This window comes from Hemicordylus capensis, chromosome 3, assembly GCF_027244095.1.
Source record: "Hemicordylus capensis ecotype Gifberg chromosome 3, rHemCap1.1.pri, whole genome shotgun sequence".
In the NCBI taxonomy this organism is placed as follows: Eukaryota; Metazoa; Chordata; class Lepidosauria; order Squamata; family Cordylidae; genus Hemicordylus; species Hemicordylus capensis.
The window spans coordinates 154,338,944-154,366,436 of NC_069659.1; the positions used below are offsets into that span (position 1 = coordinate 154,338,944).

Sequence of the window (27,493 nt, forward strand, 5' to 3'; positions counted from 1 at the left end):
TGCAATATTTTCATGGATATTTCCACATGGGCAGCAAATTATATTGCAAGTTATAATGGGGCATTTATCAGCAAAAGCAGAACATATGAAAGGGCAGGACTTTCCAGTTTATTAGTTTGCTGTGTATTATGATCTGATCTCAACAGTAGAGATATTTACAAAACTTTGTATGTACATATCCTTGTTTTCCCCACTCCCTCAATAAAATAAAATAAATAAAAGATCAGATGGCTGGCTTGTTATTACTCATCTAGGCAATTCCTGGCTAACGTACTGATGCTCAGAAGTTAGTAGACCACCCAGGGAACCAGCACAGTGCTTTGGTATTCCAGGGTAATCGGTCTAGAATCAGGCACTGAAAGTGTAGGAAACATTTGTTTGTTTGCTGCACATTAACTGCCCTGATTGTGAGCACCGTAGGAAAGGCTAAGGGTTTCCAGAGGTAATTAGACCACAGCACACACAATATATTTCCTGAATCTGTTTCTCCTATCTGCATCAATCAGGTTTTTCAGATTTCCTCCAGCTTCCACACTGGAGAAGCATTTTTGTCCAGCTATATGATTTAGCTGGTTGCTGGGAGTGCTGGTTAGCGGTGTGCACAAAACTGGTTTTTCCAGTTCGGTTTGAGTCAAAGCCAGACTCGAGACAGACTGGGCATGTTTGGTTTTGTGCCCCTAAACTACAAACCCAGCTCAGCTCAAATTTGAGTTGGTTTGGGGTTCTAACCCCCCCCAACAAAAACCCCTTCCTTACCACCAGGCCTGGCAACCTCCAGGAGGTGCTGCCGGGGCCACGGGTAGGGGACTCTCTGGAAGTTCCCCCTCCCCACTGCCAGTCTCCTCCCAGTCTTCTATGGGCTGGTATGGCCCTTTCTGAAGTAGTGGTTGCCATTTTGGAGGCCACTTCACATGCACCCTGGACATTTATGTGCCAGGAGGGTTCAGCTCGACCTTGAGTTGAACCAGGCCTGGTTCAGTTCAAGGGCAAACCGGCTCAAACTCAAGCCAGTTCATACTTATCTAATGCTAGTTGGTAAGAGGAACTGTTTAAGGTATCAGGAGACTAAAAAGAGTACAAGGCAATCTAGCAAAGAGGTAGGCAATCTAGCAAAGAGGTAGGCTAAAAAGAGTACAAGGCAATCTAGCAAAGAGGCCTCTGGAGGCGGGGGGAATTTGAAAAGTCCTTATTGTCAGATTTTGCCATTTTAAAATTGCCATTTCTAGAATTATCATTGTAGTTCACATGTATGTAATTCCTCCATCACCGCACCTTTTCATACAGTGGTGTACAGAGTACCACTTTTCCTCTTTACCACCTTGGCTCTTACTTCCAACTATCTCCTAGTGGTTTGCAGAGCATACCAGCAGGTACTTCCTCCTTGCATAATCCTCCCCTGCATCACACCCTAATCTTCTTTTCCTTACCTCCAGGCTGTTCCCCTCACCACTGCCCCAGTTTTATGCATAGGGCACCTCTTTTCCCTCCCCTCCCTTGGAATGGGCTGATAGTAGTAGCCCTTGAAAAGACTACAAATCCCAAAGGCCACCATACTGCCACAGCTGTTCCTGCTGCCATCAAAATTAGGCAGGGTGGGAGTGTCCCTTGGTGGGGGGCTCTCTGGGAGAGCGTTTTGGTGAGGCAGGGAGTGGTAAAGGATGGCAGAAAATTTTCTCCAACTCAGTTTTAAATCCAAACTGGAGAAAACTACATGGCCCTGAAAAGCTCAGCTCTCCTTTGAGGTGGAGTTCTGAGAATCTCAGAGTACTTCTCAAAGTCCAAGCTTGGAGAAACTTTCTGACATCTCTAGCTCTCTGAGAGGCTACACAGGACAGAGATGGCAAAGAAACACCACACACAAAACCAAAAATCTATTGGGAAACCTATGGAAGGGCTGTTGCCACTTATTATTCAGGCAGCAGGATACATGAATAATTCTAATACATAAATTATGTTTGTGATTATTTTGTTCACTTTCTTAGTCTTTTAAAATGCTATTTTATTGCTACTTATGCTGCTATATTTTAATTGCATTTTTATTATTGCTAGGTTTTAATGATGCTTGTTAGTTGTTTTGAGTGTATGGGAAAAGGTGATATACAACATTCTTAAATAAATAAAATAAACACACAAAGCAATTTGCTCCATATATATTTCCAGGAGGTATATTAAGTGTTGTGAACTATCTAAGAAAATTCTTCAAAATTTCTTCTTGGGAGAGACCTTGAAATCTTTTTGAAAATTTAGTTTCTCCTTAGGACCTGCTCTGTTGCTTTGGATTTTACCATCTTATATGTGCCACCCACTCCAGATTATGAGAAAGCAACCTAGCCAATACTGATGCCTAAAAGTTTCATAGAGTGAGAATTTAAATTCATATCAAGTATCACTGGTGACCAGGGGAACTGATAAAATATTCTGTCACCTCATCCTGACTGCCCTAGCTATGGGAAATAATTTATGAGGTTCCATACATTTACACAAATTACTTGTTAAACAGCCACAAGGTAAGCAAATACAAACTATGTTGTATTTATGGATTATGAAAAAGCACTAGTACCATGCTGTCATTTGAAAGGTGTGAATTTGCTCCATTCTACAGGAAAATACAGTGGCTGGCATCAAAGTAATGTTGTGCTATTGTGCGAGTGAGGGAAGGGGTGATTTTTGACTATCTTCTCTGCCCTATGAAGCCCTCAGTCTATCATGAAAATATGTCCCTGAGGAATGAAAATGTGTGGCCTTCAGGGACATATTTCATAATGAACAGTGGGCTATAGGGATGTGCACAAAACCGGTTCACCTGGTTCGGTTCGGATCTGAACTGGGTCCGAACCAGGAGGGGGTGGTTCAGTTTTGGTTTTGTTTGAACCACCCCCCTGGTTCGGTTCGGATCCGAACTGGTTCAGACCGGTTATGACCAGTTCGGATGCCTAAAAATTGGTAAGATGGTAGCTGGCACCCAGGGGTACCTGTCACCCAAACCCCAAAGCAATCGGACACTCGTATGATTTTTCATGAATTTTTGAAAATTATTATTATTATTTTCTCAAAGGATATAATGGGACTTGAACCAGGCCATTATTCCTTATTGTGGAGCACCCATGGGTACCAACAACCATGCAAACCCTGAAGCAATCAGACACCCCTAGGATTTTTTATGAATATTTGAAATATTTTTAATTATTTTTCTCATTGAGTATAATGGGACCTGAACCACTCCATATCCCCTATTGTGGAGCACCTAGGGGCACAAAAGCAGGGTGGGTGGTAGACATACAGGGTTGCCTACCACCCAAAAAATCCCAAGGCAATTGGACACTCCTCTGATTATTGGTGAATTGTTAAAGTATTTTTGAATTCCTCATAGAGAATAATTAGGATTGCAGCAAATGTATAGCTTCACCTCGGGGGGAAAGGGGTGTCATAGAGTGGAGTGTGGTGGCTGGTAGTTCCTAGGGTGGGCAAGGAAGCAATCAGAATTACTTGAAAGGAATTGGACAAAGGGGTGATTTTTAAGTGATTTTTGAAGTTTACGCGTCTTTAAGGTTTTTCTCCATAAAGAAGCATGGAGGTGTCACCAAATGTATAGCTTCACGTCGGGGGCAAAGGGGTGGCCTAGAGCAGTGTGGGGTTGGTGGTAGTGCCAGGTAGGGGCAAGGAAGCTACCTGAATTTTTTCAAAGGATTTGGGCAGAGGGCTGATTTTTGGTTAATTGTTGAAGTTTACGCGTCTTTAAGGTTTTTCCTCATAATAAGTTATAATGGAGCTTTCGCAAGCCCCATAAGTACACTTGGGGGGTGCTGGGGTGGCCCAGAGCAAGTGGTGGTGTAGTGCACATAGGGTGCCAACCACCCCCATGGGTTTCTAACCCATGGGGTACAGGTTTCTGTTGTTTCTGAGGTATTCTGAGTGTGGATTCGATGATAGCATATTAGAGTGGATTCATGGTGTCTCATTGAAAATCTCATTTGCTATCATAGAATCTAATTGGATGATTAACCAGAAATATATAGACATGACTGAAGACATTTTGCTAGTCTTGCCAAAACTCTTTTGGTGTCTTTCAAAATGCAAACATTCAAATTTGAATCAAATTACACAGTGAAATCTGGTTTTAAAACCTCCCCCTAGGATAGGTAGTAAACCCTCTGAGAATTCATATGGTTTCCTCAAAATTTATCTGACGGATTGTCTAAAAAACAGCCACTGAAAGGTGAAGCAAATTTGAATTAGGTATACAGTGGTCCCTCGACTTACGAAGTACTCAACATCCGAAGATTTCGACATACAAACGACCAAAAATACCGGAAGTCGTTGCCGGTTTAGATGCGGCTTCCTCGACCTACGGATTTTTAGATGCGGTTTCCTCGACTTACGAATGTTTCCGGACCTCCGTGGATGCGCTTTTGACTTACGAAAATTCTGACCTACAAACGTGCGTTCAGAACGGATTATCTTCGTAAGTCGAGGGACCACTGTATAGGAAGCAATGCTTCCTAAACATGACACTTAGGTTTTGTTATGGTACAAGCATGAACCTTAACAATAGCTTTCTCACTTGATGAAGTTGGAAATGCTCTTATTTTGTTTTGTTGCAAATATTTCAGTGCCATACAGGTTGAAGCTGTATTTATGGATACAGTTTGAAGCCAAAGTAAATCATACACTGAGCTGTGAGAACCTGTCCCATTCAAAAGGATGCACAAAAGGACTAGCATTTCCCTTGAAGTGTATAACAGCCCACTGTAAGCACTGAAGAATGCATGGAGCTCTGGATTGTGGCCATTGTCTATACATTTCTGTGGGTAAATGCAAGACTGATGCTACCTAGGGGCATGCACGAACTGTTCAACTGCAAACCAATTCACCTCAAACAGGGCTGGTTTGTTCAAATGCAAACCGGACTGGATCCTCACCAGGGAATCTGGTGAGGATTCCCCTTTACAAACAAAGGGGTGGGGGAATCCTTGAAAAGTATTCTAAAGGACAGCTGGGGGGGACAGTGAGAGGACATCTTTAAAACTTCTTACTGGCCGCCGGTAAGCCCACCTAACGAAGTCCACCTAATGCAGCCCAAGTGCACAGTGCTCCCGCCAGCGGGTTACCCACATTTCCTCCAGCAATATGCCCACGTTGAGGCAGTGCAGTTCTGGCCTCCGCAGATGTGTGGAGGCCATTTGTGTGGTCATGCATAGGGGTGTGCACAAAAACCATTCAACTGTGAACCAGTTTGAACTGGGCCGGTTCAACAGTTCAATCGGGGCGGTCCTATCTGCTGTCAAACCCAGTTCGTGGCAGACTGGTTCAGTGTAGTTCAGCTATTCAAGAGGCTATACTTGTAAAGCAGAATCCAGTGAAGATTCCCCTTTATAAAGGGGTGGGGGGAAACCTTGGGAAATCTTCAAAAGGGTGTCGAGGGGGGGCAGCAAGAGAGCACCTTTAAAAGTCAATTTTAAATTAACTTCTTAAGTTATTTTAATTGTTGTAATGTTTTAATCTTTTTATCTGTTGTTTTTATTGTTTTGTTGTAAACTGCCCGGAGACTTGTGTTTTGGGTGGTATACAAATGTGTTAAACAAACAAACAAACAAATACACAAATTAAAAAAGTAGATTAAGGTTCTTAATCTGCAGAGACTGGAACCGTGTCACTGCCATGTGGGTGCATTGCTGGAGGGAGTGCTGCACAGTTGGGCTGTGCCAAGGGGGCTTTTAGGAGTGGCGGTCACTGCCGTCAAGCTGGTAAGAGCCTTAATCTACTTTTAAAGGTGCCCTCTCACAGCCACCCACCACCCTTTAAAAGACCTTTCAAGGATTCTCCCAACCCTTTGCTTGTAAAGGGGAATCCTCATCAGATTCTGCGTTACAAGCCTGCCAAATCGCCAAACTAGTTCAAACCAGTTCAGTCAAATGAACCAGACCGCCTGGTCCGTTCAACCAAACCATGTTGCGGAACGATGGTCCAGTTTGAATTTGATCCGAATTCTAACTGAAATGAGGAAACCAGTTACATGCACACTCCTAATGCTACCCGGGCATAAGAATATTTTGCACATGCAATCTTCCCTTGATGCCGCCACACCAATATGTCCCAGAGGGTCCCCAGTCCTCAGGGACATATTTTCAGAGGACATCAGGGGCAGCAGAAGGAAGAGAGGACTGATGAAAATTGTTGCATGAGAAATGTGTTTTTACATAGTCTGGATACTTTCCAGTATGTTGAGTATATATTCAGAGCAGCCAACACACACTTATCCTTGCTTGATAACTCTGCAAAAGAAAATGACTATATTCTATTTTCTACCTTGAATTATACATTTAGAATACTATGTTTAATTTCTCTCTTTCTAAGAACTAACATGCAGAGGCTACTATGTTTTCTCCAACCTCAAGAGAATTATATATTTAAGTTTCTGTGTAGCTGTACTAACTTGAAGGCCTATGTGTAAAAGCTTTGAGAAATGATAAACCTTACCTCTGTCACTGCCTGACCTTTTCTACAGAAAAGTCAGACATCCCCTTGAAGATATTTCCTTACCACCCCCCCCCCCACAAAAAAAAAGAATCCACCAGGTCAGGGCTGCAAAGATTCCAAGAACAGGCAGCTTCCAGTGATATATTCTCCTTCAGTTCCATTTCTGCCATGTTTTATTGGTCATTTTCTCTGCATTCTGGGAGAATGCTGGCTTGTGCTGATCCTAGCTGCTCCTCTCAAGCACAAACAAAACCAAGTAAATCTTATCCTATAAATAAATTGTTTCCATACTTCAAAGACATACCCATCTTTGATAAGTAAAGGGCTCAGTTGATGTTTCCAATCAAACACAACACAAGCAGAACAATTGGGCCACATGCTCTTGAAGAAAAGATGCAACCCCACAATTCAGAAGGTCCCAAGCCCTCTCCTCCTCCTCCCTGCAAAAAGCTGATTGGTGACAAACCCATCTCTTGGCTCAGAACAGAAGGAAGAATTTTGACCACAGTACCCACCTATGTGTGTGATTCCTCATCCTGCAAGGACGACAGCACTTTATTTTTCTAACTAAAATTAGATATAATTTTGCCTCACACAATTAAGAATCAATCGTATGGCTTGGTTTTACAATTTGTTTATTTAACATATTTTTATCCCACCCAAAACTTACGTCTCTGGGTGGCTCACAATGAAATTAAACATGTATCTGCCTTCTGCATTGACTATTGGTCCATCTAGCTCAGTACACCAACTGGCTGGGGTCTTTTTGAGCCCTATCTGGAGATCCAAGGTCTGAACCTAGGTCTTTCTGCATGCAACATATATATGGTAGCACTAACCGGACCCTCTTTTACCACAGCAGCCACAGTCTGGCTTCCAGCCTCCATTTTGAGTATGTGAACCTGCCACATAGAACAGGGGATTCTGCACTGAGAACTACAGACCTAAAAAGAAAAGAACCACATCCAGTTTTTAGCATCCTCATCTCTCATTGCCCAAACATATCTTTCAGAAGCCTACCCTGTCTTTTGTTGCCTTTGTTTTGGCTCCTTAATTGCACTGTGTTCAGTGTTCCATCTTCTAAGAGCAGACTGGCAGACACATGCATTATCCAGTTTCCCTATTCAAGACATGTTTCCTATCAGTGTACACTCCAGCAACACTAAACCATCCTAGCATGTGTATTATAGCTGCTTCCCTCATAAAACAACTACATTTTTCACCTTCCCCTTTCCCTTCTTTTTCTTCCTCACTCCATCTCCCACACTCTGTACAGGATCCCCCGGGACAATCTTCTAATTAACAAAACATAAGACTGATACACAGAATACAACACATCCATCCCCTTGACGGCAACCAGAATTGAATTGATTTAAAATCTGGTGACAAAGTCTTGAAGTCTTTTCGGTGGTCTCCTGTCATGCACACTTCTCCTAATTCTTGGGGTCTCTGGCAAAATAGTGATTTGTTTTCTGGTACAGAGAATTGTCGACCTCTTTCATCACCCTCATCCATGAGGTCGCCTCTCAGTTGTTGCCATTGGATAGGTTTAGTGGTAGCTTTGCATCCTCTCAGCAGTTCAAAAGGTAATTTTTTCATAGTAAAATGAGGAGTAGTTTGATAAGCAAAGAGAGTTTAATGGACTGCCTTCTTCCAGGAATGTTGTTGCATAGTAGCCATTTTAAAATTTATTTCACTAACCTGTTCATTCTTCACTCTAAGCCTCTAAGCTATTCCCTCAAGGATGGTACAAGGAAATAGTCTTGTGTTTTATCCCATGGTTATACAAATATTGCTCCATTTCAAATTATGTAAGCCATGTCCCATTGTCAGTCACTAGTTCTTTAGGAAGACGTTCTCTTGCAAACACTGCAGCGATGAACTGGACCACCTTATTTGTAGTAATACTGTCAACAAATCAGACATCTGGCTCTACTGGAATCAAGGGGGTGGTAAAAGTCTTCTGCAATTTGTAATATACAGTGCCTGATTACTTTACTGATTATTACTTTACTTATTATTTACTTTACTGATTATTTTCAATGTGTTTGTCCATACCTGGTCACCAAAAACATTCTCTGATTCACCTTTTTGTCCAGCTCATGCCCAGGTGATCTTCATGGGCAATTTTGATCACTTTTGTTTGTAAGGAGGTTGGCACCACCAAACGATCAGTCAGTCCTCAACAAAAGCTCATTGAGAAGGGACAGATCACTCAATACATGCATGTATGGCTGAAGATGTTCAGGTACCTTGTTTTTGCATGGCCATCTATTAGTTATGTAAGGTTTAAGTTCAATAAGCACTTGATCAGCACTGAGGGCCACTTTCCATTCAAAAGATGTGATCAATTCATGAGTGAATGAAGCTATTTGCACAATTACTACTCCTTCATCCTCTTCTTCTGTGATCTCCTTTTGGTTTGGAAGTGGAAGTTGAGACAAACAATCCACAATTGTATTCCAAAGACCTGGAAGATAATCCACCTGGAAATCAAAGTCCATAGGTCTGGTGATCCATTTGGCTATTCTTGGGGTTGCTGTCCTGAATAGTAAATAAAGCAGATAAGGGTTTGTGGTCTGACCATAAAGTGAATTTTCTGCACCAGAAGTAAGTCCTGTAGTGCCTCACCACGAAAAACATGCTAGAGCTTCTTTTTCAGTGACAGAATACATCTTATCTGATGCAGTAAGCACCCTGGAAGCAAATGCAACTGTCCCCTTTTTGTTGGATCAAGACAACATCCAAACCATATTCAGAAAAATCAGTGGTTGCAATAGTGTGCCTGTTGAAGTGAGAGCAGGTCTTTCAGCAATGGCTGATTTGATAGTCTGAAAACTAGCCTTGTAGGATGCATCCCAGTTAAATGCTGCATTCTTTTTAAAAAGAAGATGCAATGGGGCAACATTTGAAGCAAATTGTCTAAGAAATTTAGAATAATACTTACAGAGTCCTAAAAATGAGCAAAGTGCATCCTTGTTGTGTGGCTCTGGTGCTTCCTGAATAGTTTTCACCAAATATGTTTTGGGATGTATGTCACTTGGAGGTATTGTGTGTACCAAGTACATCACTGACTGTGTGCAAAATTGACATTTCTCTGCAGAGATGTTAAGTCTGTGTTGTTCGAGTTTTCTTAAGACTTCTGTCAGTTTAGCATCAAGCTCCTCAAAGGTTATGTCATACATTCAACTATCCTGAAAGTAAGAACTAGGGGTGTGCATGGCTGGGAGTCCCCCCCCCGGTCCGGCGGGGGGGACTGTGACTTTAAGCGGGGGAGTGGTAGTACTTATACCCCCCTGCCGCCGCTCTTCCCCCTCCGGTGCTGGTCCTTGGAAAAATCTTCTTGGGGCGGCAGAGTTCCTCCCTGCCGCCCCACCCCCATCGTTGTTCGTCAAGCCTTAACAGAGACAAGCGCTAGCGGCGCGAATGTGCCCTGTGCGGCATGCGCGCTCGTCTCTGATGCTGCAGCGCGCGCCACATACATCACTGTGACGTATGCGGCATGTGCGCTGCAGCGTCAGAGATGAGCGCGCGCGCCGCGCAGGACGCATGCACGCCGCTAGCGCTCGTCTCTGTTAAGGCTTGATGAACAACGATGGGGCGGGGCGGCAGAGAGGAGCTCTGCCGCCCCAAGAAGATTTTTCCAAGGACCAGCGCTGGAGGGGGAAGAGCGGCGGGGGTGTGTGTGTAAGTACTACCACTCCCCCGCTTAAAGTCACAGTCCCCCGCCCAGCTGGACCGCCGGACCTCCGGACCAGTCCAGGGGTCTGTTCTATTATGCCGGACCAAAACCATGCACACTCCTAGTAAGAACCAGGGAGACCCGAGTTCAAATCCCCATTCAGCCATAAAACTAGCTGGGTGACTCTGGGCCAGTCACTTCTCTCTCAGCCTAACCTACTTCACAGGGTTGTTGTGAAAGAGAAACTCAAGTATGTAGTACACCACTCTGGGCTCCTTGGAGGAAGAGCAGGATATAAATGTATAAATAAATAAATAAATAAATAAATAAATAATCCCAAAAATCGCATGAATCATTCTTTGAAATAGTGAAGCTGCAGAAGCTAACTAAAAGGACAGACTTTTGAATTGCAAAGGACTGTCTGGGATAAAGAAGGCTGTGTATTTGTGAGAACCTTTGAGCAGAAGAATTTAATGATAGGCCAAAGACAAGTCCAAAATTGTGAACACCGAGGCCTCTTTCAGAGAAAGCAGCATTTTGTTGATATTGGGTAATGGATGACAACTCATTACCATGTTGGAATTCACATCTCTTAAATTTATGCACATTTGAAGAACACCATTTGATTTCTACACAAGAACAGTGGGAGGGACCCATTCTGCTTAATCAGCAGGCTTTATGATGTCAGCATGCTGTAGTCTTGAGAGCTCCTCCTTAAGTGGTTGGTGCAATGCTATGGGTATGTTCCTCACTTTGTGTTGTACAGGTATTGTATTTGACTTCATCTGAATTTTATGTTTGAACTGTATGGCAGTGCCAGGAGTATCAGCAAAAACATTCAAGAAATCAGCAATCATATCAGTATATGGATGGTCCACCATCTGTAATACGAGTTCTGTGCTAATTGGGTCAAACACTATCTGTAGATCTTTCTGATGTTCCGAGCCCAATACTGAGACTCCTCTCCCTTTTGCAATACGTCCTTTGTATTCCAGGACAGCAGTAAAGTATCAATTTATGGCAATAGGAGAACCTCCATATCCCCATGGATGAATATCTGAAGGCTGTAGATGCAGATCTGATGTAGTAAGGAGTTTATTGTATAACAGATGGGAAATGATAGTGTACAGAGAACAAAAATTAGCCAGCATCTGCACTTCATGGCCATTAAATTTTGCTTGACAATGTGGAGAAGCAGGCTCTGAGTCTGTCACACTTAGAGCGCTGTCAGGAAGCAATTCATCTGTCTAATCTTTATCATATATGAATCAGTAAAGGAGTGGACAGCAGACTTGCAAACTTTAGCAAAGTGCTGCTTTTTTGCACCTCTTGCAGATCATCTTCCATGCTGGACAGTGAACAAAACCAGCTTTGTGGGCAGAGTCTCCATGTTGGTAGCAGTGGTAGGTCTTCCTGTCTTGTGCTGCTGCTTTCTGGGGCAGTGCCATATGAGAAGAATGGGTTTGGAAGGATTTAGACTGATTTAGGATTTAGACAGATTTCAGGAAGTTGGTTTTGGGGTACCAAAGAGAGTGATTTGGCACAGTGAAAAGCATTTTCCACCCCTTAGCCATCTCGATAACTTTATCCAAGCAGGTTTCCCTTCCAGTAGCAGTTTTTCATGCAGTTTGGAGCCGCTTATTTTCATAACAATCTAATCCTTGAGCATTTCATCTGTATAGTTGGCAAAGTCACAAGTTACACTTAAGACACACAATGCTGTGACATATTGATCAATAGTGGGTTCAAAATCCCTTAGCCAAATGTTTTAAAGCTGCTTCTCTCTTAAACACAAAGCCATCTTGTTTGTTTAACTAAGCTTTATTCAGAAAGAACTCCTATGTCTCCTTTTAATGTTTTTATGCATTTGTGTGACTTTTAAACATAGTAATAGTATTATTATTATATGCATTTACATTTTTAGTATTTTAGTACTTTTAGCTCTTTTAGCATTCACATTTTTAACACTCTCATACATTCTAAGTACTATTAGTTCTTTTAATGTTAATATGCACCATCACATATGTAAATACCTTCCATTTCCACTTTTATTTACTCGTATTCTCTAACATGTATTTTTATGCTGGTGTATGACTATAATAAAGGATGATGATGATGATGATGATGATTTTTGTAAACTGCCCAGAGAACTTGTGTTTCGGGCGGTATATAAATGTATTAAGTAAATAATAATAAATAAAAATGATGGTGATGATGATGATGATGATGATGATGAAAGAACTCAATTTTTCTCCTTCTCCCTTCCCTGCCTTTCCTTTCTGACTCCACACACACACACACACACACACACACACACACACACGGCATAACAAGGTTGGAGTGGGCCCAGAGACAGGATTTTAAAATGCCCCCTATCACTGAAGCTCAGCTCATGAAGTAAAGAAATCTTAAATGAGGCTAAATAGTGGTGACAAAAAGCATGGTGATCTCTCTCTCTCTCTCTCTCTCTCTCTCTCTCTCTCTCTCTCTCTCTCACACACACACACACACACACACACACACTAGAACATCATCCTATTTTTTTTTAAGGTTTTGTAAATTGTGGACGATGCAAGTCATTTAATTGTACTAGAGAAAGACATGCTGTTCTGGTAGCTCCAGGTCTTAAAACTCACATCAATGTCAGAGGATGAATACAACTGAAGGAAGCCCGGGCAGGTGTGCAGCTGGGGGAGTCAGTCCTGTGACTTGATTCGGGGGGGGGCAAGGCAGTGGGCCCCCAGACAACTGTCTCCCCTTGCCCTATTATAGTTACGTCCCTGCCACACACACACACACAGGGACAAACTTCTAATTAAGAAAACATAAAGGGCTGCTAGGTAGAATACAACTGTGTGCTGACTCACGGTGGGCACAGTCTCTCTCCACTGTCTACTATACTTATTATTATTATTATTATTATTATTATTATTATTATTATTACATTTATATCCCACTCTTCCTCCAAGGAGCCCAGAGTGGTGTATTACATACTTGAGTTTCTCTTTCACAACAACCCTGTGAAGTAGGTTAGGCTGAGAGAGAAGTGATTGGCCCAGAGTCACCCAGCTAGTTTCATGGCTGAATGGGGATTTGAACTCGGGTCTCCCCGGTCTTAGTCCAGCACTCTAACCACTGCACCACACTGGTCTGTGTACAAGCCCTGCTTAGAGTTTTTGATATAGATATAAGTTTATTCGGTCGTTGACCAGCAAACTTAGAGTTTTTGATTCTAATAACAGCTAAAATATAATTACTAATTCAGAATTTCTGCTACAAAATAAAAAACAAGATTATTTTAACACATCCCCAAGCATATTCCAGTGTAAAAATTAGTGTATTCTGATTTAAATATTTTTCATGCAAAATTTGGTATCTCTAGGTAATCGGGAAGTATATTCAGAATTGCTTCAAAAACCTACAAACATTTTTCATGAATATATTCTGGTGTTTAAATTATTGCAATTTTGCAGGTAGGGTTCAGACCTTGCCCAGACTATGAAAAAATCGCAAACCTTGGAAAAACATATTAATGCCTTAGAAAATGTAGGGAGAAACTCTCCCATTGGACAGCATGGGCCATGAGACCTCACAGAGCTCAGAAAATACAAGAGGCACACCAATGAATATAAAATAATATACTTGCAAACTGCAAGCATTTTTATTAGTATGGGGAAAGAGAGGGAGAGGGAGAAAGAGAGAGTGTCTACTCACCTAAATGAAGTTGGCTGAAAATGAGGTCTGATTCTCATCATAAGTGTGTATGTATGTGAGAAGCAAGTAGATCCTTTCTTACCAGTATTCTCCTGTGAGGAGAGGCATACATTTGCCAATAGTTTAGACCAGGGATAGCTAATTGGCAGTAATAAGTAGCATGTGGACTTGATCTTCAAAAGCAATTTCATCTGGCCTACCAAATTTTAATCATGATGTGGCAAATGATTTCTCTGCAGTTTCAGGCACAGACATGTTCTCAGTTTGCAAGAAATAGAGATACTGCACATATATTCATTTCCTTCTCTGTGATTTTTGAATTCTCGTTACTCCTACCAGACCCAGAGGAGGGCAAGAGAAGTTCACTGGGGTTGAATCCTTATCTGTAAGGGATCAACCATAGGCTCCCACCATCCATTTTTTAAATGTTGGAAAAACCACTCTTTCCACATAAGATTCCTGGGGGAAGTTAAACTGTCAAAATACTCCCTCCAAAAAAGGCTGAGCAGTCCTAGGCCTTCAAAGGTGTGTAAGGCAGATCCAAAATGAAGAGTAGCACACTTCAGCAACAAATATTTATTATTAGACTCTCAACAAAAAGACCTTTTTATTGCACACACACAAAAAAACTAAAAGCTGGTAAACATAAAAACATAAGCGGGCTATTCTCACGATCAGCAAAAATCAGGCCAGGAGAGCTTAGCCCGATTTTTGCTGATCGTGTAAACCACCGGGCTTGCAGGTGAGCCTGGTGGCTTACAAGCAGCTAGCCCACTTTTGAAGCCCTCCCCAAAGCCTGGGTTTGCAGAGTGAGCACTCCGCAAACCCGGATTTCCTGATTGTGAGGAGCCGCTCCGCTCTGCGCCATGGCTACTCATGAGTAGGCCCCTGGAGGGGAGGCAAAAAGCTGCCTCCCGGCTCCGGGGATCTCCCCAGTATGCCCTGCACACTTGCCCTGAGTGGCCCCCGAGCTCCCCAGCCCCCGCCGGCTCCGTCATGGAGCCGGCAATCATGTGGGCAGCTGATCCGGCTGCCCAGGACTCCCTCCCTGCTTGTGTGTGGGGAGAGCGGGCTTAGCCCACTCTCCCCACACACTCTCAAGAACCGGGTCTCACTAATCGTGAGACCTGGCTCAAGATGTTTCAGAGTGACACACCATCGTCAAAGTAAAACAAATGAGCACAGATGAAAACCTCGGTTCCCCAGCAGTTAAATTCCTTAGATGTGATAACACACAGTTCCCTGACTGGTGGAGAGATAATGGCTTGGGGCGGGGGTTGGGGGAGAGAAGAGGGAAACACCTGATTCTTCTCAGAGGCTAATAAACTTCGTAGCATTGGCCAGTGCCTCCTGAGCATTAATGTCAGGTATCAATTTCTCTATAAATAATGCTTTTCCTTCTTTGTAGGTTCCTTTCAATCCCTAAAATAGATAATTTAGTGGACACCATTTGGTCTTCATGCTTAATCCTCATATGCAATGATCAGGGTTTAATTCTCATTGCACAGTGCCTCATATCAGCTAGATGTTCTCTATATCTATCTTTCATTGATCTGTTGGATTCTTTAATATAGAATGAAATGCAACTTAAGCATTGAAATGTATATATTGTACCTTTCTTTCCAAAGTTTCTTCCCCTGTTCACAAATTGCACAAATTGTGCCCACTAAAATATCTATTTTAGGGATTGAAAGGACTCTAAAAAGACGGAAAATGTACTCAGAAGTACACCTCATGATCATGATCATTAGAATATAAGAACATCCCTGCTGGATCAGGCACAAGGCTCATCTAGTCCAATATCCTGTTTCACACAGTGGCCCACCAGATGCCTCTGGGGAGCCCATAGGCAAGAGGTATGTGCATGCCCTTTCTCCTGTTGTTGCTCCCCTGCAACTGGTATTGAGAGGCATAGTGCCTATGAGGCTGGAGATGGCCCAAGTCATAAGACTAGCAGCCATTGATAGACCTGCCCACCATGAATCTGTCTAAGTCCCTTTTAAAGCCATCCAAGCTGGTGGCCATAACCACATCTCATGGCAAGGAATTCCATAGATTAATTATGCGCGGTGTGAAAAAGTACTTCCACTTGTCTGTCCTAAATTTCCCAACCTTCAGTTTCATGGGGCGACCCCTGGTTCTAGTGTTGTGAAAGAGGGAGAAAAATTCCTCTCTGTCTACCTACTCCACTCCATGCATCATTTTATACACTTTGATCATGTCTCTCTTTAGTCACTTCTTTTCCATGGTAAAGAGCCCCAGATGCTGTAGCCTAGCCTCATAAGGAAGGTGCCCCAGGCCCCTGATCATTTTGGTTGCCCTCTTCTGCACCTTTCCCATTTCTACAATATCCTTCTTAAGGTACTGTGACCAAAGCTGTACGTAGTACTCCAGATGTAGCTGCACCATAGATTTGTATAAGGGCATTATAATATTAGCATTTTTATTTTCAGTCCCCCTCCTAATGATTCCTAGCATGGAATTAGCTTTTTTCACAGCTGCTGCGCACTGATATGACACTTTCAATGAACTGTCCACCACATCCCCAAGATTTCTCTCCTGGTCAGTCACCGACAGCTTAGATCCCATCAGCATATACTTGAAATTGGTGTTTTTTGCCCCAATGTGCATCACTTTACACCTGCTTACATTGAACCACATTTGCCATTTTGTCACCCAGTCTCTCAGTTTGGAAAGATCTTTTTGGAGTTCCTCACAATCCATTGTGGATTTCACTACCCTAAACAGTTTAGTGTCATCTGCAAATTTGGCCACATTGCTCGTCAGCCCAACTTCTAGATTTTTTATGAACAAATTAAAGAGCACAGGTCCCAGTACCAATTCCTGGGGGACCCCACTTCCTACCTCTCTACATTGTAAAAACTGTCCATTTATTCCTACTCTCTGTTTCCTGTCATTCAACCAGTTACCGATCCACACATGAACCTGTCCCCTTATTCCATGACTGCTAAGTTTACTCAAGAGCTTTTGGTGGGGAACTTTATCAAAAGCTTTTGGAAGATACTATGTCAACCGAATCACCTTTTTCCACATGCATGTTGACACTCTCAAAGAACTCCAAAAGGTTAGTGAGGCAAGACTTGTCCTTGCAGAAGCCATGCTGGTTCTCCTTCAACATGGCCTGTTCTTCCATATGCTTAACAATGTTGTCCTTAAGTATGCTTTCCATCAATTTACTTGGCACTGAAGTTAAGCTGACTGGTCTGTAATTTCCTGGATCCCCTGTGGATCTCTTCTTGAAAATTGGAGTCACATTGGCTACTTTCCATTCCTCTGGTACAGAGCCTTATTGCAGGGAGAAGTTATATATTTTTGTTAGGAGATCAGAAATTTCACATTTTCACATTCCTTCAGAACTCAGAAATTCCTTCAGAAGCAATTTCACATTCCTTCAGAACTCTTGGGTGGATGCCATCTGGCCCTGGCGATTTGTTAATTTTTAGTTTTTCAAGACTGTTTAGAACATCTTCCCTTGTCACCTCAAATTCAACCAGTTCCTCAGCCGCTAAACCCGAAAAGCTCAATCCTGGAGAGGGTATATGGTCAGTATCCTCAGCCATGAAGACCGATGCAAAGAACTTGTTCAGCTTCTCTGCAATTTTCTTATGCTCCTTAAAAATCACTTTTACACCCTCATCATCTAAGAGCAACTGCCTCCCTGACAGGTTTTCTACTCATGATATATTTTTAAAAGTTTTTGTTATTCCCCTTGACACTTCTAGCTTGATGCTCTTCAAACTCTCTCTTTGCATCCCTCCTTGCATTTCTTTTGCCAGAGTATTTTTCTTCCTGTTCTTTTCATTTGGGCAGGACTTCCATTTTCTGAAGGAAGTCATCTTCCCTTTTATAGCTTCCCTGACTCTACTTGTAAGCCACGCTGGCATCCTCCTGAACTAGGTGGAACCTTTCCTCCTTCTTGATGTACATTCCAACTGAGCTTCTAGTACTGTGGTTCTAAACGTCCCATGCTTTCTGCAGTGATTTGAACCTCCTGACTTTCCCCTGCAACTTCTTTCTTACCAGTCCCCTCATTTTTGAGAAGTTTCCTCTTCTGGAGTCCAAAGCATCTGTGTTGGACTCCCTTGACAATTCTTCACTCGCATATACGCTGAATTGGATCACACTATGGTCACTGCTACCCAATGGTTCTGCAACTCTGATATCTCACAACAGGTCCTGGGGACTACACAGGATTAAATCCAAAGTCGCCATCTTTCTGGTTGGTTCAGTGACTAACTATTCTAAGGCACAATCATTTAGCACATCTAGAAATTTGGACTCTGTCATTACCTGAATATGAATTTACCCAGTCTATGTGTGGGTGGCTGAAGTCACCCATTATTACTGCCCTGTCTTTCTTTGACGCCTCTCTTATTTGCTTCTCCAATTCCAGGTCTCTCTTAGCGCTTTGATCCGGAGGGCAATAGCACGTCCCTAGTAACACATTTCCTTTCAGTCCTCGTAATGTTACCCATAATGATTCTGTGGAGGACTCTGGTCCACCTAGGTTTTCTAGCTTATTGGAATCTATCCCTTTGATATACAGCGCCACTCCTCCCCCAACCCTACCCTACCCATCCCTTCTATAGAGTTTATATCCAGGAATAATCGTGCCCCACTGTTTCTCACCATTCCACCAGGTTTCTGTTACACCCACTATATCTATGTTTTCATTAGTAACCAAGTACTCCAGCTCACCCAACTTGGCTCGGAGGCTTCTGGCATTGGTATACAGACACCTATACACCGGTCCCCTCACCTGGTGTTGTTGTGTGCTATCCCCCTTACCATCATTTGACCTATTTGGCAAGCTGACCTGTGTTTCCTTCTGCTCAACTCCTGGCTCTACTCTGTCCCCTTCTGGTTTACCTGAAACATGTTCACCCTCCCATCTAAGGGGATTTTTCTGGCTGAAGCAGATACCACACTGTTCCCACCGGCAATCCCCCAGGCATCATTTTAAAAGCCGCTCTGTGACCTTCTTGATTTTTAGCTCCAGTAGTCTGGTTCCAGTTTGATTCAAATGGAGTCTGTCCCTTCTGTACAGGCTTCATTTCCCCCCAAATGTATCCCAGTGCCTAACGAATCATGACAGACCATTTAGCTATATTTTAACTTCTAATACACACCCCATCTTCTAACTGTAAAATTGTTTCTGGGTCTAAAGGCCGAATGGAGTTGCGTAACTCCACACAACACAGTTTGATGCTATGTGTATAGTTGGCTATAGATACATTGCCAAATCTGATAGCTTGCCCCACTCCAGATAAAATGGAACAGGACTGCTTTATCAACGGTTTCCTGATAACAGTCACACACCAAAAATTGTGGAATTAATGGGGGAAGAGAGAGGGAGAAAAAGATTCTATCTGTGAGCTATGCTGTGCAGCCGACCCAAGGGGGAGAAATGGTAGCTTATCAGTGTGAAAAGAAAACAGATCTGTTGCTTACTCAAAATACTCTCTGTGAAAAACGAAATGGCCATAAATTTGTGGCTGCGAAGATTTCTTTTTTCTTGTTGTAAAGAGATATTCACCAGCTTGCGTAAATGAGCTCAGACACAAAGCCCAGGAATTAATAATATATGCTTGACACTTGTTGGGCTCACCCACTGCATCACAAAACACTTTGAAAAATTCTCAAGCAGAGTTTGAGCCCCTGACAGGGGAGTGCTTTCTGTTTTGAAAATCCCTAACAAGCCTCGGGCAAAATCAGACTGATAAGGCTCAGCCGGAATCCACTGCTGAAACTACAAGAGGAAGCAACAGTAATCTGCATGTTTGTGTTTGATATGTCAGGAAGGAACAACTTGGCAGAGCCCTTGTAGAAAGGCTTCTGTTATCAAGGCTAACCTTGATGGTTATTGGGACTTTATTCTGCAAGAGATGGCTGAGAAGGCAGCAGCAAGCATCTCTGTTGCTTGGTGAATAGAAACAGGAAAGGAAACTAGGGTTACAATCCTAAACACACTTACTAGGGAATAAGCCCCATTGAACTTAGTGGGGCTTATTTCTGAATAAACAGACCTGGGATGGGGCTGCAGCTCAGGAAGAGATCATTTGCTTTGCATGCCGAAGGTCCCAGGTTCAATCCCTGGCATCTCTACATAGGGCTGGGAAAGGCTTCTGGAACCTTGGAAAGCCATTTCTAGTCAGTTTTGACAATGCTGAGCTAGATGGACCAATGGTCTTGTTAGCATGGAGGTGATACATATCTGATGCAGTGGAAAATAAGACAAATCTTGGGGGAAACCCACAGGAGCTAGTCAAGTATCAAGCTTGTGTTTATTTATAGATGACCAATGAGGAATGTGTGGAAAGGGGGAGCTTGGAATGTCCAGACTCTTAAAAGTGGAATGGATGACATATGGACTGAGAGGCAACTGTATAAAAACATTTGTATGATCTTAACTTGAGCACCGATCTTCATCTGGGCACCACTGGCCGGCTGACTAAGCAACTGACTATTTTCCAACTTTTTTCACAGAAGGCTTCTGGGGGAAGGGGAGGTTGCTGAAATTACGAGAGATACATACACACGCACACAGACACAGACTGGCACTGGTGCAGCATTAGACTGGAACTCTTCTGAAGCATCATTGCTACACTAGTAGGGGTTTGTTAACTGCCCCCTGAAACAGGAGCGGATGCTGCGGGTGCCACCAGGAGGGTGGCGAGAGGCACCTTTAAGCAGAAATTAATAGATGCTTATCGGCTCTGGCTGCAGCTGCGAACTACTCCGAGCAGCAGCGTGTTGCCAGCCACTTTCTGCAGCTGCAGATCACCACTCACCTGGCCACTGGTGGGGAATTGGCTCCATTGAAGCCAGGGGAGTGGTGGAGGTGATCCACTGCCGCAGAGAGTGCACTACTGCTTGGAGTAGTTTGCAGCTGCAGCTGCAGCCGGAGTGGAGGTAAGCACCTATTAATTTCTGCTTAAAGCCTCTTGCAGCCCCTCTGCCCTGGAGGCACCCACACTGGCTTCTCCTGCCCTGAAATCAGCAGCTGGGGCTCCATCTATACCAAAATGCAGCACAGGAGCAGTGGAGAGGCAGCCCGTACTATTGCAGCAACTCTGCTCTGCCTGGCCCCCCTTTCCACTGGTTGAAAGTGTCAACTCAGTGTGCGGCAGCTCTGACAAAGGCCAATTCCATTCTAGGGATCATTAGGAAGGGGATTGAAAATAAAAATGCTAATATTATAATGCCCTTATAAAAATGTATAGTGCAGCCACATTTGGAGTACTGCATGCAGTTCTGGTCACCTTATCTTAAGAAGGATACGGTACAACTGGGAAAGGTGCAGAAGAAGGCAACCAAGATGAATAGGAGCCTGGAGGAGCACATTCCTTATGAGGAAAAGCTATAGCATCTGGGCCTTTTTAGTTTGTAAAAAAGGCGACTATGGGGATACATGATAGAGGTGTATAAAATTATGCATGGAGTAGAGAGAGTGGACAGAATCAACAAAAGGAAGTACTTTTTCCTACAGCACATAATTAATCTATGGAATTTTCTGCCACAGGTTATGGTGATGGCAACTAGCTTGGATGGCTTTAAAAGGGGCTTAGACAAATTCATTGGAGGACAGGTCTATCAATGGCTACTGGTCTGGTGGCTATAGGCCACCTCCAGCCTCAGAAGCAAGATGCCTCTGAATACCAGCTGCAATGGAGCAACAGCAAGATAGAAGGCATGCCATCACCTCTTTCCTGTGGGCTTCTCAGAGGCATTTGGCGGGCCACTGTGTGAAATAGGATGCTGGACTACATGGGCCTTTGGCCTGATCCAGCAGGACTATTCTTATGTTATATAATATATAAAAAATTTTATATATATATATAATTTATAATATAAAAATATAGTTTATAATATAAAACATATGTTAGAGTTTGGCAGTAAATCACAGTGTTTGAGAGCTGTTGCTTCAGATGCCAGATTATGATGACAGTTATTTTTCCTCTGTCTCTTTGAATTAGGGGTGTGCATGGAACCGTCTGGCCCCCATAGAACACCACCCCCCGGTCCAGTCCGGTCCCGGACCAGTCCGTGAACTTTTTTTTTGTTTGTTTTTTTAAAAATTAAAGTAGTTTTTAAGCCCCTTTAGCCCCTTTGGGGGGCTTGCTGATGCTGTGGGGGGAGGGGTCCCATGTGGGTTCCCTCTCCCCCACCGGCCTTCTTCATCATTGCCGCAGCCGGCGCATGCATGGCGGCCACCAAAATGGCAGCCGCGCGCTCGTATGGAGGCCCAAAAGGGCCAAAAAAGCTCAGTTACCTGGCCGCGGCAGGCCACGGCAATGATGAGGAAGGCCGGCAGGGGGGAGAGGGAACCTTCGTGGACACCCCCCTGCGGCATCAGCAAGCCCCCCGAAGGGGCTAAAGGTACTTAAAAACCACTTTAATTTTTTTTAAAAGTTTGCGGACTGGCCGGACCAGACCCGGCGGTCCGGTTCTGGTTTTGACAGAACCGGGGGGGGGGTAAGTTCGGTTCAACCCTGAACCCCTGAACCTCCGGACCGGACTGCCGGACCACCGGACCGGTTCGCACATCCCTACTTCCCATATCAAATGGATGTAGGAATCAAGCTGGTGTTCAAATTTAAAACAGAATTATTTTGTAAATATATCGCTAATTTAAATGTTACACCACAATGTTCAAGACATGTTGCATTACCGTATATTTTACTGTATATGGCAGGTGGGAAGGTTGAGCTGGCATTCACACTTGAAACTTAGGATTATGTCCTGATTGTGCTCATCAATTTGTATTCGGATTTCTCAGGCTTCAAGCTTCTCTATTGCATTACTTGTATTCTGATTTCTCCAGTCTTCTCTTTTGCATTACAGTTTTTCATTTAAATTCCCTCACTTGAAAATAGATCTGGAGGCTGATGTTGAATTTGTATTCTAAAAATATATGCTAAAAAGAAACAAACAGAAAGTGTCAAACCTTAGGATTAAACCAAAGCCTTAATTGATAATTTTAACAATGTTTTGCCAGTTAACAGTTAACTCACCTATTCTATTTGCTTCCCTTACCCACCCACACCCCATAATCGCTTGCCATATGGTCATCTGCTTTTCTAGCTTTCCAGGAAATATATCAAAGCCCAACATTTTTTCTTCTTTTTCTCAAGTATATCGAAAAGGAGACAGTAGAGGGATGTGTCTACAAGATTCTGGAATGTCGCTTTTAAAGTAATAAAGACATGCACTTGTGCTCTAGGATAAAAGAGCACATGATTAATCTGCAATGACCTTTCCTTTGCTGCCAAAGCCATGATTTCCCAGCATTAGAACATGCAAACAAAGCCTGAGTGAATTTTATTGTAAACTCACTAATTCTGTTGTTGATAGTTAAATGGTTTTGGGGAAACTTTCATAGCTGGCTATAATTTCTAATACCACAAAGTATAAAATTGCCAATTGCTTTATACTGCAAAATCTTTTCAATTAATTTTGAAGGCATGGGGTTTTTAAAGCGCATATGAAAATAAATGAATTTACCCCGTAACATATTTTTATGTTCATTCAAGAGAACTTTGACTACATATTTAATTTTTAAAACACATAATAAAATGATTAATAGTCCTTAAGAGAGTGGATTTTGCAGCATAAATACTTTTATAGTTCATAAGAAATGGATATGTGTAAATATTTCATAGCAAAGACTTATAAAAATCACATTTTTAAGTCCCATTAAAGCATTAGAATTTATAATTCAGAAGGTATGAATGATCTCAAAGGCTTCTTTTTCCAGCTTCCATAATATGTTTCACAGGCTCTCTAAAACCCACCTTGTTCCCACTTTGAAAATCTCCTTCTGCAACAACTTCAGCCTTTACATGAAGGATGCGCATGGATGTGCATGGAACTGGCCAGGCCAGTTCTGTTTGAATCCGGACTGGATTTGAACGGACCTGGTCCGGGCTTGGGCTTGGTTGAACTGGGTTCCAGTCCAGTTCAACCACTGAACTGGAGGGCTGGATTGAGGGGTATGCTTGTAGAGGGGAATCCGGCAAGGATTCCACCCATGCCTTTACAAGTAAAGGGGAATTCCCTAGCCTAAGGGAGAGGGGGACAAAAGGGCAATTTCTACCTTTAATTTCCAGGTGGCGGAGATAGCGGGATGGTGGAGGTGGCTGTGGTGGTGGCCATTGCAGTGGAGACATCGGCAGTGGCAGCAGGGGCTCCTCCAACCCCTCTGCTGGCCTCCCAAATAACAGCCCCGGTCGGCTGCATGGTAACACAAATGGCCTCTGTAAATGCATGGAGGCCACAAAAGAGGCCTCTATGTGTGTGCAGAAGTCCAAACCAGACTGCAGCCAGTCTGGGCTGTCATTTTTGAGGCTGGGGGTGGGGGGGTTGTAAGAGCCATTCCTCCACTGTCAATATCTCCATCACCACCACCTCTGCCATTCCCACCATCCCTGCCACATGGAAATTAAAGTTTTCCATATTGTCACCACCACCACACCCCACCACAAGGAAATTCCCCTTTAGCTCTTCCCCACCTCCTTAGGCTATGGAATCCCCCTTTACTTGTAATCCTTGCTGGATTCCTCTATACCCCTGAACTGGCTCATGAACCAGGCCCTGTGCATTTTGAACTCGGACCAGCACCCCCCTTTGAGGGGCTGCTCTGGTTCAAACTTCGACCACCAGAACCGAGCCAGTTCGATGTCAAGCGGGGCTCGAATCGAGATGGCTTGCACATCCCTAGATGCTTGTTTAGGCCACTACTTTGTACTGCAAAATTACTTGTTCTGCAAAACATACCCAATATTTACATGACCAAGCATCAGGCTTTTAATTCCCTGTTAACATGTACAGTTGTGTTCATGTAGGGACACTGAGGACATCCCCAAGCATATACAGGCCTAACTATATAGCATGGGAATTTGGGTTTTTTTCTTTTACAAAAAGCAATCTACTTGAATCAGGGGTGAGTGTGTGGGAGGGAAGAGAACTTAACCTTTCATCATGCCAGGTTCCCATGCTAAATCAGCATTTTCCCCACCAAAGTTGCTGTTAGTCAGAAGTGGAAACATACAGGGATAATTTCTGTAACCCACATACCATCCAGAGATCCATAGGTCCAAGAAAGAGGTATATGCACTGCTTTTGAACCACTTACAGTCGGCCTGTGCTGCCTGCAAAAGCAGGGCTGATCCATGCCTACAAAAGAGTGTGCGTCGTCACAGTTGCAATGCTACTTCCATTAGGAATTATGGGAATAGTGTCACAACTACAAAGACACATACCTGTTATGATTATGCTGAATGTTTTAAAATGGCAGCCTAAGGTCAAAAGGTTGGCCGAGGAAATCAATTACAGCTTGAGGTGAAAAGGTTAGTTCTGGGAAACAGTTCCATCCAAAGGCCGAAAGGTTAGCCCAGGAAACAGAACCAAGAATGTCGAATCTTCCCTCCCTCCTGACTTCTTTGAAGAGAGTGGAGTAGTTTTAGGCTATACAAGGAAGAGTTGAAGAAGTGTTTTAGTCAGATAGAGTCAGAGTTGGAGAGAGAAAGAAGAAAGCTTATGGAAGGCCTAAAGAACTGGGGAGACTGACTGCTGGGATACTGTTTTTTTCTCCTCTGCTCACATGGTTTTTTTCTATAAAATATTCAAGGGGAAAATTCTGAGAATATAAATTGGATTGTTTTGTTTCTGTTCCTAAGTAAAGATATAACTTGGTTCAGATCTCTTGTCGTCTGAGTTTTGTTCCCCACCCCACACTTACTTGCCATTCTGCTCTATCTGAGATGTTGTTGGAGACTGAGAGATACTACAGCTTGTTTGGTGGAGGCAGCCAGGGGATAAAGATTTCCACGTGGAGCCAATGAAGTCCAAAAGGTGAGATGAGCAAGAGGTTGGTTTGCTTGCCTTCCCCCCATTCACAGGGCTAGTTACTACCAGACTGAGATACAGGTCCTAAAAGGAAGGGGCATTTGGAGGGGGCTCTCTCTCAGACAATGGGGCTATTCACACAAGTGGGGGGAGGGAGACTGGTGCCTCTGAGCATATACAGAGTGTGAAACCAGGCATAGTTCACAACACTACTCACCTTTCCCCCAGACGATAACTGAAATGTTGCTGGGAACACAGACTGCACTCCCAGACGATCCACACAGGGTGTTGCAGTACAGAGCTACAGAGGCTAGATATGTGCAAACAGGTTTGAGTTTGAACTGAGTTTGTTTGTCTGCTGGTGTGAGTCTGCCTGCAGACATGTGCTGTGGTTGTTCCCTTCAGTTCCCCTCTGCCTGTGTTACTGCTTCACCCCCACCCACCCCACTCCCCTCTGCTTTAAACAATTTCCCCCTTGGTGTGACACTGTGTGTGTGCTTCTGCTGCTGTTTCCTCCCCCTCCCACCGCAGAGTGAGTGACTGTCTCTCTTGCTCCCCTCTCCCGCTCTGGGCCAGGGGGGCAGGCCCTTGGGACTGAGAGGCCTCTCTGGCTCATTTCCCTAACCCCCACTGTCCCCCCCCCCTCTTTTTTGCTTCTGTGCTGACTGGTGGCTGCTGCTTTTAATTCTGGGCTGAGTTGAGAAGCGCCCTCAGCTCAGCAGCTGCCAGTTGCTTTATTTTATTTGGGGGTGGTGGTGATGGGGTTCTTGTTTTCTCTGGAGCAGGTGTTTTTCTTGTTTAACCCTTTTCTTCCTGTGCTTAGCACACTACCTCCTCCAGAGTACTCCAGCAGTGCCTCCCCTCTGTCCTCTTTCCTTCCCTCCCCCCTCCCCTCCCGTGCACCTTTCCCCCACAGCCCTTTCCCCCCACCACCTTTTTATTTTAAGTTACTCAGTGGTTATTTTAATTTGTTTGTTTGGGTGGGTGGGCAGCAGGAAGGCTGCTCATTCTGCCCTCACCCTGTGCTGACCGGGTCTGCCTGCTGCCAGCAGTTTTTCCCCTGACCAGTGTGTGGGACAGATCTTCCGGACGAGGGGGTAAGTGGTTTCTTTTTGGTGCCCCGTTTGTTCCCATTTGTCCCCTTTAGTCTTCCTCAAATAAGGCTTCCTTTCTTCTTTGGGTGTGGAGAGATATGTTTTTTGGGTTTTTTCCCTTTACAGGTTTTGTCTTGTTTTCACAGGTTGTTTCTCATTTTTTCAGGTCCCACTCCTTAGTTGCACCCCCCCCCGTATTGTATTGTATGGTATGGTATTGTTGTGGGTGGAGTACGTGGGTAGGTTTTTTTTAACTAGGGTTTTTTTTGATAGGGTTTTTTAGATCCCCTCCTAAATTTTTAATCTTCCCCCTAAAGTTTTTCAAAAGCCCCCCAAGGTTTGGGAATCTCTGAGCACCATGTGGTGAGCAGAGCTTGAAGCAGGGTGGCAATCAGAGATGGGAGGGGTCCCCAAGCTGGTGCGGGCGATACAGAAGACAGCATCTGGTCCCACAGGTTCCCATTGGTGAGTTCTTTGCCCCAGGTGAGGCAGTGGTGCAAAGGCGCTCCTATTTGCAGGAGCCTGCTGCCGCTGAGGCACGTCCAGGACCAGTGGCTGGTCCATTGGGTGCACTGCTGGTGCTGTCGCCCCATGTGGAGTCTGGCAGTGCAGGGGGCTCTCCTGTCAGGGAAGCTGCTTCTGTGGCAGGGGTGGAGGG

General features: G+C 43.8%; 1 long non-coding RNA gene across 1 annotated transcript; it reads right to left on the bottom strand.

Annotated features, from left to right (window-relative positions):
- Window positions 1-7,110: 7,110 nt before the first annotated feature.
- LOC128349046 (uncharacterized) lies at window positions 7,111-26,160 on the bottom strand. The gene is made up of 4 exons (XR_008318519.1): window positions 25,959-26,160; window positions 22,566-22,811; window positions 13,874-13,965; window positions 7,111-7,421 (listed from the first exon to the last, which is right to left on the bottom strand). It is a non-coding gene; the product is annotated as an uncharacterized LOC128349046 (long non-coding RNA).
- Window positions 26,161-27,493: the final 1,333 nt, after the last annotated feature.